This window comes from Heterocephalus glaber, unplaced genomic scaffold (assembly GCF_053883595.1).
Source record: "Heterocephalus glaber isolate CG9 unplaced genomic scaffold, H.glaber_assembly_v1.0 deba00001504, whole genome shotgun sequence".
NCBI lineage: Eukaryota > Metazoa > Chordata > Mammalia > Rodentia > Bathyergidae > Heterocephalus > Heterocephalus glaber.
In genome coordinates this window covers 60,469,508-60,484,511 of record NW_028258324.1, presented here as the reverse complement: position 1 = coordinate 60,484,511, position 15,004 = coordinate 60,469,508, and the positions used below count along the sequence as shown (strand labels likewise).

The 15,004-nt window shown below is 33.4% G+C and overlaps 1 protein-coding gene and 1 pseudogene across 24 annotated transcripts in view; both read left to right on the top strand.

Moving 5' to 3' along the window:
- Window positions 1-15,004, top strand: part of Dlg1 (discs large MAGUK scaffold protein 1) — a 220,945-nt gene that overhangs the window by 62,603 nt on the left and 143,338 nt on the right. The gene's annotated exons all lie outside the window — the stretch shown is intronic.
- Window positions 1-15,004, top strand: part of LOC147825380 (protein S100-A10 pseudogene) — a 46,165-nt pseudogene extending 31,161 nt beyond the window's left edge. The window contains exon 1 of the transcript XR_015441146.1: window positions 1-15,004. This exon is cut by the window's left edge and continues 31,161 nt beyond it. The product of XR_015441146.1 is annotated as a protein S100-A10 pseudogene (transcript).

The following is a 15,004-nucleotide window of genomic DNA, read 5'->3' as shown; positions in this document are numbered from 1 at the left end:
AGTGCTTTGGATCTAGTTTATTGTGTTCAAGACAGTCAGCAAGCAACATTTCACAAGACGTTTTTCTGGAATTTCAGTTTTGGATCGATTGAAGTGCTCAGGGTCTGCAAAAATGTCTCCTAGCATCAAAAACTTGTTTTTGGATTGTTTTTCTCCAATATTATGCCACTGTAAAGTAGCATGCACCAACAGCACAATTTCCTTAATGTTTGGAAGCAAGGTGGGTTTGAATAATACTTCCTTTAAAAAAGCTTGGTTTTAAAAATCCAGTAGTGTTTCAGAAAATAAATAATATGACTTGATGGTTTGACTTAATTCATGTCATTTAGTCCTTTGTGTGTTTGACACAAGTAAAGAACTTGCCTATACACAGCTAAAGTGTAATGGAAAAGAATCTTATTTTCATGAAAGTTCCATTAATAGAGTCTTAATTACTGACTTGGTGTTTTGTTTTGCTACTTTGTGGATAATTTTGTATATTGGAAGCACTACTGATACACAGAACTGGAAATGCCTTCTGATACCATTTTGATGAAATCAAATTGTTGGTGGCATATTTAATATTTAAATTGTCATAAGCTTTGTGAATTTGATTATTAAATCAAATTGATACTTAGATTGTATAGAGGAAAGAAACACTTCAAAACAAAAAAAGCATGCTCTTACTCATCCTTTGTAAGTGAAAGTCATTATATTAGTGATGTGTTCTATATAAAGAAAATAAAGTTTGGCTTAAAGATAAATGATTATCTTTACATGAATTATTAAAAGGCATAAAGAAGTGATGTATTTTTACCTGATTTGTGCAATAAAGAGCAACATACGGTTTAAAACTAGTTGAGAACAGGAAGAACTCTCTAACAAATATAAGTAGTTGGAATAATTACTTATTTTGAAGTATTATTTTATGGTTGTTTTTTGTTTTTGTTTTGTTTTTTGGTACCGGAGATTGAACTCGGGACCTTGCGCTTGTGAGGCAGGCACCGGAACCACTGAGCTAAAATCCCCAGCCCTTGAAGTATTATTTTAAATGAAACCTTTTTCTTAGTTTTTGTGAGATTGAAACTTCCTAATTGATGATATGAATGGGTCTCAAACTGCTAGTTAAATAAATTATACTGAAACGGGTTTTTTTAAAAACTTCTTTATTAAAGAATATATTGTTCCTCTGGTTACCTGAGGGTTTTTTGAACAGTTTTTTATTGGTGCATATTAGTAGTACAGAATATTGAGATTCGTGATGGTGTATTGATACATGCATGTAAACTTTCTAATTTTCATTCCTGTTACCCCTTTTCCTCCAGTCTACTTCCCTGTCACTAGAAGACTACCTTCTAGTTTTTTGTGCTTGCTCCTTTGTTTTTGTATCTATTTTTTATTTTCAAATTTCTTATATAAGAGAAAATATGCAATTTTTAACTTTCTGAGGCTGGCTTATTTCACTTCACAATATGATCTCTAATCCTGTCCATTTTCCTTCAAATGACATGAATTCATTTTGTTTCTGTGACTGAGTAATACTCCATTATGTATCTATACTACATTTTCTGTATCATTCACCTGTTGATGGCCATTATACCACAGCTTAGCTATTGTGAGTTGCGTGACTATAAAGATGGGGGTGTGCATGTATTATTGTAGTATGTCTTTAATTCTCAGGAATATACCAAGAAATTGGTATAGCTGGATCGAGTAATACATATATATTTTAGTTTTGAAGAATCTCTGTAGTGATTACCATAGTGATTGTACTAGTTTACATTCCCACCAAGAGTTGTAAGAGCCCCCCCCCATCCTTGTCAGCATTCATTGTTTGGGGTGAGATGGATTGTTTGCATTTTCCTAATAGCTGAAGATGTTGAACTTTTTTTTTTCATGTACTTATTGCCATTTATGTTTCTTTTTTTGAATTCTCTCTTCAGTTCACTTGTCCATTTATTGATTGGGATATTTGTGAGTTTGAGGGAGTTTTTTCTGTATTGTTTTTGAGCTCTTTGTATATTCTAGATCTTTTATTGGAAGAGTAGCTAGTAAAGATTCCTCCTATTATGTAGGCTGCCTCTTTATTTATTTTCTTTGCTGTGCAGAAGCTTTTTAATTTGATGGAGTTCGATTTGTTGATTGTTGATATTATTTCCTGCGCTTTGGGATCCTACTCAGAAAGTCTGTGTGGCTTCAAATGTTTCTCATTTTCTTCTAGCAGTTGGAAAGTTTCTGTCTTATGTCAAGGTCTCTGATCCATTTTGATCATATTTTAATACAGAGTGAGAGATGAGCATTAGTTTCCATTTTCTGCTTGTGGCTCTCCAGTTTTCCCAGCACCATTTGTTGAATAGACTATCTTCTCCGGCATTCATTTTGCCCCTGTTGTCAAAAATCAGATGTCTGTAGGTGCATGGGTTTATTGCTGTGTTTTCTGTTCCATATATCTACATAACTATTTTTGTGCCAGCTTTTGCTGCTATGACTTTATAGTATAATTTGAAGTCAGGTATTTTGATGCCTCCAATTGCTCTTTTTGCCCAGAATTGCTTTGTTCTGGGTATTTTTTTGCTTCATCTGAATTGTAGGATTTTTTTTCCTAGTTAAGAATGTTGTTGGTATTAGTTTGTGTTTGGTTTTTGGGTTTTTTCACCCCTTCTTCATTTTAAGTTCTTTGTAGTTTTAGAGAATTCTTATTCTCTTAGTAAGATTTCAGGTATTTTCAGAAATGGTTGTACAAGAAAAATTTTTTTCAAGGAGACAGTTTTAAAAAGTTTAACATTCATATTGGTCATTAGTCTGTAAGCCATTGTGAAATTCCATTGCAAAGCTTAGACCAGTCAGGCCACATTTTTGTTTTTCCTGTGTGTGAATAAGCTGCCTTCATGAGGCGTGTACAACAGGATATTTTACAAAAGGGTTTCAGTTTTTTTTTTAATTAATGTTTTTCACTCTGCAAAGGTAATCACTATAAAATATTTTCCCCTTTTATATATTTAGGCAAAGTAAACATGTTATTGAGATATATGTTTCAAAAATACTATCCTTACCATAGAATCAGTTTTAAGAAGTTTTATACCATTGGCCATAATTACTCTAATAATCTGTGAATTAGGAATCTTCCCCCCACCACTTTAAATCACTGTAGGATCCTATGATATTTACCACAAAATAGCACTTGAGGTTCTTGTTTGCCTCCTGTTTGGCAAATGAAGGCATACTATTTACAGAATATGTCTTGCTGTAGTAGTCATGTATATTGTAATTAAAGATAATTTTTAAAGTATCTAAATTATACTTTAATAACCTGGGAACTCATTAGATACTTTAAGTTGGGAAGTGTAAAGAATTTGGAGTGTTTATTATTATTTTAACTTAAACTTTTGTGGATAGAATTTTAAAGGACTTATTTTCCAAAACGTTTGAAGTGTATCACATGCATTATTGACCTGAGATGTTAACAGAAGTATAGCTTCTAAAGCTGTACGTATCTTAGTTGCATTTTTATTAATATATTTTCATATATTCAGAATGCATCAAAGTTTTATGGTGAAATTGACATGTAAATTAAAATTTGTAGAATTAAAGCAGGATACTTTAGGAGAGAGATTATCCCACAGCTTTTGTTTAGAACGTCAAAAATAGCTTGAAACAAGGGAACATATCTTTCTAGTGCACAACCATAATACCAATACCATATACATGGAAAAAGATTATTTTCCAGGGCCATTGGTACTTTAAATAACAATTTTGAATCATTTGCTTCCTTAAATTAATACCTAAGCAGGATAAACACAGGTACACTTATGTAAATTCAAAATCAATTAAAATTTTATTTTATTTTTTTGTCTGTGAACTTTTAAAAATAATAAAACACTTTGTTAGAAATGAAATATCTTTTTATTTAAAAAGTCAGATTTCTTTTTGACTGGAACTTGCCTGTATATCATTCCTTAAAAGACATCAATTCAAGGAAGTATACCACCAACTTATGAGGAAGTAGTTTGTTTACGATAGAATCTTAAAGTCTCTACGAATAATGTGCACATGTTCCCCTCTGTGTGCGTGTGCTCATGTGTGTGTACATACCCACATGGAGCAACTTTTGCAAAAGATGAATTTAATTTCTGTTATTGGTATGCCGCCTAAGGAAGTCTGCACTCACATATCCGAACTGAGAGAAACACCCTGGGGAATGTTGAGAGTGCAGAGGATACTCAGATTCTTAATCTAGAGACTACAGAGCTATCTAGGAGGCAAGTATTTGGAAGTGGATATTAATGGAAATTAACAAGCTTATAGTGCCTTTAAGGATACCCCAGCTTCTTAGTGTAGAATTAGCTATTTCAAAATATTAAGTGCAGTAAGTTGAAAACCTTGGATCTCTAGGAGGAAATTAGCTGTGTTAAGATCAGAAACTTGTTAGTTTTTTGTTGTTATTGTTCTTCCATATCTAGAAGCTCTTGGAAGCTTGCCTTTATACTAACCATCCTGAGGGAAGCCAGCCTATTGCTTTTTGTAATAGAACATTAAAGTGTATTTGATGGCAACAGTAAGTAATGTGAGAGGACTACCAGATAGAGAGCAACACACCCAGCAAAAAGTCAAGCATATTTTGATTGTCCTCTCTCCACAGAGAGGTAGTCTGAGGTGCTAAAACTTGATGATTTTATTTATTTGAAAAGGTACTGTTTCCTCACAGCTATGATTTTTGGCCTGAGGTACAAGTAACTTCAGGGACAAATATGGGGCATCAGTATGGTCATCTTAGGACATCAGTTTTTCTCAAATGTATTTTTAAATAAGAAAAAGCCTTTAAAATCTTAAGCATTCATAGGTAACTTTATTCTTATTTAAGATACCCCTCTCCCATTCTCTCCAGCCTCTGGTAACCACTATTCTACTCATAACTTCTGTGAGATAACTTTTTTATATTCCACATATAAGTGAGAATGTACAGTATTTGCCTTTCTGTGCTTGGCTTATTTCATTTAATACAGTGATCTCCATTCTATCCATGTTGTCACAAGTTGTAGGTTTTCATTCTTTTTTATGGCTGTTTAATATTCCATTGTGTATATGTACCACATTATCTTTATCCATTTACCAGTTGATGGGTGCTTAGATTGTTTCCATGTTGTGGCTGTTGTAAATAGTGCTCTAGTGAACACAAGGGTGCACATATCTCTTTGACATTGCTAATTTTATTTCCTTTGGATATACAGTGGACCCTTGACCTACGAACTCATTCGGTTCCCAAAGGCTGGTTGTAACTCAAATTGGTTATAAGTCATTACAGCCGAGATCTGGATGTTTGCCTGGGTACATGCTTTAGATAACAAGAGGCAGGTGAATCTTCCATTGACCTAATTAACCCAAGTTGTTCATGTGTCAGGCTGTTTGTAACTTGAGGGTCCACTGTACATAGTACCAGCATTGCTGGATCATATGGTAGTTCTTGGGAGCAATACTGGGAATTCAACCTAGGGTCTTTGCACTGAGCTACATCTCTAGCCGTGCCCCACCCCCCTTTTAAAGATAGCATCTCACTAAGTCACTTAATTGCCCAGGCTGCATTTGGACCTTCAATACTCCTTCCTCAGCCTCCCAGAGTTCTGGGATTATAGATGTGCACCACCATGCCAGGCTTATTTTAATTTTTTGAGGAACATCCAGACTGTTTCCATATGGCTGTACTCATTTATGTTCCCACCAATGATATGTAGTAGAAGTTATCTCATTGTGGTTTTGATGTTGCATTTCCCTCGTAATTAATGATGTTGAGTAGCTTTTCATACACCTGTTGGCTCTTTGTATATTTTCTTTTGAGAAATATCTGTTCAGGTCTGTTGCCCAGTTAAAAAATCTGATTGTTGGGACTTTTTGTTTCGTTTTTGTGGGGTTTATTTTTTTGTTTGTTTCTCTCTTTTGCTTGCTATTGAGTATTTGGCGTTCCTTATATATTTTGGATACTAAGCACTTGTCAAATACAAAGCTCACAAATATCTTCTCCCCTTCTATAAGTTGTCTTATCTCTGTTTCCTTTGCTGGGCAGAAGCTTTTTAGTTTGATGTAATCTCATTTGTGTATTTTTGCTTTTGTTTCATGTGCTGTTGGGTTTGAAGAGTTCCCATGGGTTTGATCCCCAGTACCATGGCGGGGGGGGGGGGTATCTTCACCAATTCCAACCTCTTACATTTAAGTCTTTAATCCATTTTTAGTTTATTTTTATAAATAATGAAAAGATAGGGCTCTAGTTTCTTTCTTCTGCATGAGGATATCTGATTTTCCATCACCTGTTATTGAAAAAATTATCCTTTTTGTAATGCGTGTTCTTAGCAACTTTGTCAAAAATGAATTGGTACAGATGCGTGGATTGAGCCCTAGGCTCCCTGTTCTGTTGTTGGTCTATATACCTGTGTTTATACTGTACTGTGGTATTTGATTTTTACAGCTTTGTAGCATATTTCGATGCCAGGTGGTGTAATGCCTCTTGCTTTGTTCTGGTTTGTTTGTTTGTTTGGTACCTGGGATCGAACTCGAGACCTTGCACTTGTGAGCAGGCGGTGGAACCACTGAGCTAAATCCCCTGCCCTTGCTTTGTTCTTTTTGCTCAAGATTGCTTCTGCTACTCTGAAGTTGTTTGTGGTTCTAAATTTTAGGATTATTTTTTCTAGTTCTGTAAAAAATATCATTCATATTTTGTAGGGCTTTATTGAATCTGTGCATCACTTTGGGTAATACAGACATCTTAACAATATTGATACTTCTGCTCTGTGAACTTGGATGCCTTTACATTTTTGATGTCCTCTGATTTTCTTCATCAATATTTTGTAGTTTAGAGGTCTTCCACCTTTTGGTTAAATGTATTCTAGGTCTTTTATTTGTAGTTACTCTAAATGGGATTGCTTTCTTGATTTCTATCTCAGATAATTTACTATTGGCGTATAATAACATTAATAATTTTTGTATGTTGATTTTGTATCCTGCAATTTTGCTGAATTTGTTTATTAATTCTGGCTGAATTTGTTTATTCTAGTCAATTTTTAAAATAGATCTTTGGTGCAATCTTTGGGGTTTTCTATATATATATGAAAATGTCACCTGCAAATAATGACAGATTGACTTCCTCTTTTCCAATTTTGATGTCCTTTATTTTTTTCTCTTGTCTGGTTGCTCTGGCTAGAATTCCCAGTAATAGGTTGAATATAAGTGGTGAACTTTAACAAACATCCTTGGTCTTGTTCCATTATTTTACTTTTGTTTTATTTTGTGTGGAGAAAGTCTGATGAGGAAAGGTTGGTCCATGAATACTGTTACAGTTAGGTAGGATAAGATCTGGTGTGCACAATAGGGTGACTGTAGGAAATAATTGTGCATCATATATTTCAAAAAGGTAGAAAAAAAAGAATTCTAAATGTTTGCACCATAAAGAAATGATGTTTGAAGAGTTCGATTTGTTTAACCCAATTTAACCCAATACATCCACATAACAAGGCGCTACACTGTACCTGTTAATATGTATAATTTTTATATTTTAATGTATCGGTTAAAAATAAATTATTAAAAAACCTAAGAAGTTATGTCTATACAAAGAAGAAATACTGTTTCAAAAGAGTTCAGTTTAATAGATAATGACCAATAGCCATACATTTTAAAGGTAAAGTTAAGTGCCTTTCAGTGTTAAACCACAACCATCCTATACTGTCTTTCTTCTTCTAAGATGAAAGGTACCTTTTCATGCCTGTGTTGTCAAATTTTTAGTTAATTCTTTTATTTTGAAATCCTTTTTAATTACTGTGTAGCTTCTTCAAAGGAAAAAGGTATTCTGCAGTGTCTCTAGAATTCTTAGCTCCTCAGACTTTCAGAAGATGTATTAAACTGCTTCCTTGAATTAAGACAAATAATTCTTTCACATATTGGTAAATATTTTCTATTAATACTTTGCTGAAAGCATCGGCCCCATAATATGTCTGCAGTTAAAAATAATTGTTTTAGAATCATATACTCTCATTTATATTAATAGCCTCATTCATTTGAAAAACCTATTGCTTTGGAATGTATTCTTATCTTTAAGAGCGTACTTACAGATTTATGTATTTTTATAATTTATATATTTATGAAAGATTTTATAGATGGAAAATTTGACATTAAGTCTTCAGAGGATTTTTTGGTTTTTGTTTGGTACTACAGATTGAACTCGGGACCTTGCGCTTGATTATTAGAGTTGTAGCTCCAGAACCACTGAGCTAAATCCCCCGCCCGAGGATGTTTTATTTTTAAAGCAAATACCACTTGTTTGATTATATAACATTGAAAAAGGTAAAATATTTTCAGGAAGTTGACAACAAGATATGTTTCTAATTAAAGAAAATTGCGGTCATTGATTGACTCATTTGTGCATTTGCTCATTCATTCATTCACTGCATGCCTTGCATCAGGTATATACCAGAGAACAAAGAAAATCCTACTGAGTTTACATTCTAATAATATTTCCTGTTGTAACTTTTCTCCTCATCTGTTTATAAATTTTGTCGGTGAGGAATAAAAACTTACTGTTAAAACATCCACAGTGCACAAGCAGTAATTGTCTTTTTTTTTTTCTCTTGACAGTCTTGCTTTGTACTTTAGGCGTGTGCCACCATGTGTTCCCTGAATTCTTTTAAGTGTACATTCACAGCTGTAAACTTCCTTAGAACTGCTTTCATTGTGTACCATAGATTTGGACCTGTTGTACTTCTGTTGATTTGATTGTAGGAACTTTTTTCTTTCTTGATTTCTTCTGTAGTCTATTCAATAATGTATTATTTAATCTCCATGTGTTTGTATAGTTTCTGTGGTTTCTTTTGCTGTTGATTTCTAGCTTTATTCCACTGTGATGTGTTAATATGTAGGGGGTTATTTCAGTTCTTTTGTGCCCCTTTAAGCATGCTTTATGGCCTACAGTATGGTCTATTTTGGAAAAAATTCTGTGTGCTGCTGCTAAAAATGGTGTGTTCTATTGTTGGATAAAACACTGTGTTGATATCTAATATATCCATTTATTTGTTCAGTGGTGTGGTTTAACTGGTATTTCTTTACTCATTTTTTGTCTATTTGACCTAATTGTGAGAATAGGTTTTTTAATTACCCCACTGTGATTAGATTGGTATCTGTCCATTTTTGTCCAGACATTTAATACATAGATATTTACAATTGTTAACTCCTCCTGTTGAATTGTTTCCTTTACTGGTATGAAGTAGCCATCTTTCGCTCTTCTGATCACTTTTGGCTTGAAGTCTGTTGTGTTTGAAAATAATATAGCTACTCTTGCTTTCTTTTGTATCATTTTTCCATCCTTACACCTTTATTAAAGTCTGTGAGCTTCCTCAGCTTCCCTAAATGAGGTGTGTCCTGTAGACACAATATATGGTTACATTTTGTTTCTTGATCCAGTGTGCCCATCTGTCTTTTGATTGGAGTGTTAAGACTATTGATGTTGAAAATTATTATTGTAAGGTATTTACTGAATCCTGTAATTGCATTGTTTTTCTAGTGCTGACTTTTTTTTTTTTTTCTTTTAACTCTTCTCCCTGTTAAAACATATACTTTCCTTTGAGCTCTTTGTGCTGATGGGCTCCTTGTCTCTCCCTCCCTTAAGTAGCTTCTGCAATGCTGGTTCAGTGGTCATGAATTTATTTAGTATTTGTCATGGAAAATTTTTTCCTTTCCCTGTCAATTTTGAAAGCTAATTTTGTAGGATACAGAAATCGGTGTTGAAAATTATTTGCTAATTCTTTGTCTACTTGATCTAATTGTGAGAGTAGGGTATTGAATTCTCCCACCATGTTTTGTTGTTTTAAGGATATCATTGAGTACGTACATGATCTACTTAATACAACAACCTTGTCTTCAAATTCTGACACTGTGCCCTCACATTGATTGAACTTGTTACCCATGTTTTCAATTGAATTTTTCATATTCTGAATTTTTGCTTGAAAAATATCTGGAAACTAACACATTCCAAATTAAAATAGGTTTCAAGTCCCAGTGGTAAGTAAAATAATAGGACATTGCAAGATTTTATGCCAAGGATACCAGCCTTAATAATATATTAAGCTGGGTGTGGTGCCACATGCTTATAATCCCAGCTATTTGGGAACCTGAGGCAGGAGGGCCTTCGCAAAATGAAAACAAAAGAAAAGCATTAAGAAAAAGATGAAGGAGTTTGTTTAGAATGTTCTTACTGCATTTATTTATTTATTTATTTATTTATTTATTTATTTATTTATGCCGGGGTTCGAACTCAGGACCTTCTGCTTTCGAGCCATGGCATAGTGCCACTGAGCTAAATCCTCAGCCACTTCCTGTACTCATTTTTCCTTCATATTCCCACATCACCATTTTATAATTCTTTTTATATTAGTTTATATGAAGTTTTTAGTTTTACCAATAATTGAAAATAGGTTGAGATCACTAGATAGTAAGAAATACAGATGAATATTATTATGCAATGTAATGTTGAGCCTTAAAAGGACTTGGAAATATTTAAGTAATAATTATAATTAACCCAGGTGTCCCTTTTTTGAATTATTAATAAATAATAAAAGAGCTAAAAAAGTAGTTCAATGGTAGTGTACTTGCCTGACATTTGTAAGACCCTGGGTTTGATCAGCAACACCAAACAAGCAAAAAACCCTCAATAAATAATAAATTTGGGGGGGCAACTTTCAATGTACTAGATTTTCTTAAAGCTACATGTATAAAAGAACTCTGAACTGTGCCGGGGATTTAGCCCAGTGGTTTCACTGCCTGCTGTGCAAGGGCAAGGACCCGAGTTCGATCCCTGGTACAAAAAAAAAAAAACAAAAAAACCTCTGAACTAAGAAATTTCCACTGGATAGAAATACAGTGACAATTTGAGCTTCAAAAAGTGTTTTTGGAGTGAATTTAAATGAGTCAAATATTTGTGTTCATCAATTTGTAACGATTTTAATAATAATTTTAATTAATATATTCATATATGGTAAAATTTACCCTGTTAAAGTACATAGTTCTATGCACAAGCTTGAGCAGCTACTACCACTAATTGCAAAATGTTTTCATTACCCCAAACAGAAATTTCCTATTCACTAACAACAGCTGGTTCTAATTTCTTTTTCTCTCCGATCCTTGGCAAATGCTAATTCACTTTCTGGCTCTATGGATTTCATATAATATATAGCCTTTTGTTTCTGGCTTCTCTTGGTATATTTCCATGTTCTAATATGTATCAGTAGTTCATTCTAATTCATGGTTGGCTAATACTCGTGTTAACATGTATCATGTTTTAATTGTTCACAAATTGATGGACATTTAAGTTGAAAATTTCCACTTTGGTGCTGTAATGAATAGTGCTGCTCTGAACATTTGCACAAGTTATTGATTGAACATTTTATTTTCAGTTAGTATGTGTATACGTAGGAGTGGAATGGCCACTCCTTGTAACCTTTTGAGGAGCTGTCAAACTATAGTTTCCCAACACTTTACATTCCTGTCACCTATGTATGAGATTCACACATGTTCATTGTCAATCTTTTATTATAGCCATCCTGTTTGACATGAAGTAATATATCATGGTGGTTTTGATTGGCTTTTTTCAATGCCATCAGGTATTGAATGTCTTTTCATACACTTGTTGACCATTTGTATATCTTTGGGGAAATGTTTGTTGAAATGCTTACACTGATTTAAAATTTGCTTGTTTTTTATTGTTAGTGTGTAAGAGTTTCTTATGTATTCTGGGTACTGTACTTTTATCAAATATATTATTTGTAAATATATTCTCCCATAGTGTGTGTGTCTTTTCACTTTCTTGATAGTGCCTTTTAATGAATAAAATTTTTTCATTTTGAACACCAATTCATCTGTTTTTCTTTAATGCTGATGCTCAAGATGTTACATCTGAGACACTGCCTAATCCAGGTTCACAAAGATTCATACTTACTTTTGTTCCAAGAGTTTTATAGCTTTAGCTCTTATTTTAGCTCTTATCTTTAGCTCTTGTTCTTGATACATTTTGTATTTTTGTACATGATGTAAAGAAGGGGTCTCTAATGTCTTCATTTTTTACATTCAGTTGTCCCAGCATCATTTACTACAAAGATCATTCTTTCTCTCATTGCATTATCTTGGCATGCATAAAAAAAATCAATAGATCATAAATAGAAGGATCTATCACCTGGACTCTTAATTCTGTGCTACTGATTTGTATATCTGTCCTTATGTTGCCAGTACTACAGTCTTGAATAGTGTAGCTTCATAGTAAGTTTAGAAGTCAAGGGCTGGGGATTTAGCTCAGTGGTTTCACCACCTGCTGCGCAAGCTCAAGGACCCGAGTTCAATCCCCGGTACCAAAAAGAAGTCAAGAGGTGTGACTCCTCCTCTTTGTTTTTCTTTTTCCAGATTTGTCTTGACTCTTCTGGATCCCTTGCATATGAATATTAAGATCAGCTCATTAATCTGGGGTGGGGGAGATCCAGGTGGAATTTTGATAGAATTGCATTGGAAAAAAAATATATATAGTATATAGGTCATCTTAGGAGTATGATAGGGAGTCATTTTTTTTTTCTGTCTTCAAAATAAGTCAAAAAAGGGACAAATATAAGTGTTTTTGTTTTGTTTTTTGTTATTGCTGTGTGAACCGCACCAGCAAGTTACCAAATGATAGGTGAAGTATATCTTTATACATCTGTTCCATCTAATTAGTGAAAAAGATTGGATTGTCACCATTTAGCAATGCCAGTCCCCCATAAATGAAGTGATTGAGCCATTTAATGTCAAGAGCTGCTAAGATACCAGAAAGACATAACCAGATATTATGTGCTTCCTGTTAAAAGAACACGACCTGTAGTTAGCAAGCGAGTTGAACATGAGACTGATTAAGCTGTTGGATCTACTTGGCAATTTTCAGGAAATAATAGAACCCAAAGGACCACATTGAATAATCCTGTATATATGTAGTGATTTTACTGAGAATCTTACAGGTCAAGTGTCTCATGTTTTTCTTTAATTATAAGAAATAAAAATAGAGATCAAAGGAAAACTTACAGATTGAAAGATATTTAAAACTTGATTTGTTTAAAAATGTTCAAATTGTGTATGTATATTTGTATATAACTTTATATATTTATGTACTTACATAGTTTCATATATAATATGTGATATTCAGATATGCTTTTCATTCAATAATTTAATGTCTTTATCCTTTATAGATTTCTACCCAACTTCTACAGTGCTTCCTGTGATAGATGTATTGTAGTTTGTTCCAGTTTTTTTTTTCCAAATTATACGGTAGTGAGTGTCCTTATGTATGTATCTTTCCCTAAAGTGCATACTAAGTTGTGGAGTGCCTGTAAAATTTCAAAAATGACACCAAAATTTCCTTCTTTACATTATATCTACTATCAAGATATGAGATTACTTACAACCCATACAGTCAACTGACTGTATGAACAGTATTAGGTTTTATTAAGTATAATTATGTTGGGCCGGGGATTTAGCTCAGTGGTTCCACCGCCTGCCTCGCAAGCACGAGGTCCTGAGTTTGATCCCCGGTACCAAAAAAAAAAAGTATGTTTATGTTAATTTCAGCCTTCCTTATAGGATCAGAGAATTCCCCTTTTTAAATTTTGAAGTTACTGAGATTTACATGTAAAAACAAATTTCTTATATTGTCTTAAATAGGGTAGCCAATGTAAACCAGATTGTGGTTTTCTATGCTTTTGTACCATTTCATGGAAGGATATTGTTTAGAAAGTACAGGAGGAGCATGTATAGTAACTTTTAGCAGTCCCGAGTTTTTGTATGCTTATATTTTAGAAATGTATGCTTTTTTCTTTTTTTTCTTTTTTTTTTTTGGTACCGAGGATTGAACTGGGGACCTTGCGCTTGCAAGGCAGGCGCCGGAACCACTGAGCTAAATCCCCGGCCCAATAATGTTTGCTTTTTTCTATACACAACCAGTATTTATATTTTTCATTGATGTTGTCTCTAAGATCAGTTCTTAGAAGTGGAATTTTACTAGGAGTAAAAACATTTTCAGGGCTTTGAAACATTGCCACACTACTTATCAGAAAGAGACCTCTACTACAAATGTGATGATTTATACCCATATCTCTGAGTGGTAGTAGTGTCTTTTTTTTTTTTGCCTATTAATTAAATTGCACATTTTTTCTGTAAGTTTACTTAGAGGAAAAATTTACTGATAAATTTATATGACTTTTAAAAATATCCCTTTATGTTCGTTGACTAGTCTTCTAAGAGCAGCTTATAGTAGCTAATAATCCTTTGTACGTTGCTTTAAAACTTCTTCTGTTGCTCTTTATTTGTGCTTTTGCTTTATGGATGAGTTTATTTGGGGGTGATGGGAAGTGGAGACTATTATATTTTATCTGTTTTGATTTTGTGTTTATGGATAAACCGTCACAGCCTGTGTTGAGTATGTGTGATATTTTCTCCTCTTTCCTATAATTATGATTTAATGTATAGTATGAGGTTTTGGCTTTTTAAAACTATTAATCTTTTAAAACTAGATTGATTAGAAGAGTGTGTGTGTCAGAGAGAGAGATTATTTTGTAGGTTTAAAATGCTGTTTTCTACTGGACTGATTTCATTTAGAGATTGAGATGGCTATCTTTTCCCCTCAATTTTTGTACAAGTTAATGGAACAAGAAAATCAGACTAATTTAGCTAAGTAAATTTGACTTTTCATGCTGACTTCACTTAAACAGCCATATTTTAGAAATACATGGTTCAGTTAACTTTGGGTAGATGGACAGATGAACAGTCAGGCTTCTATTTCATATGGCTTAGAGTTATTTTTGGTAGTCAAATAATTTTTATTAAATTATTGGCATGACTTTAACATGGAATCCTGTTTTTCTCAGATTGATCTAGTAAACCGTAAAATATACTTTTCATATTATTTATATTGTTTGACTAGTTTTGCAAACTGTGATTTGAGCTACATTTATTTTGCTTTTTAGGCCTTCCTCATATTTAG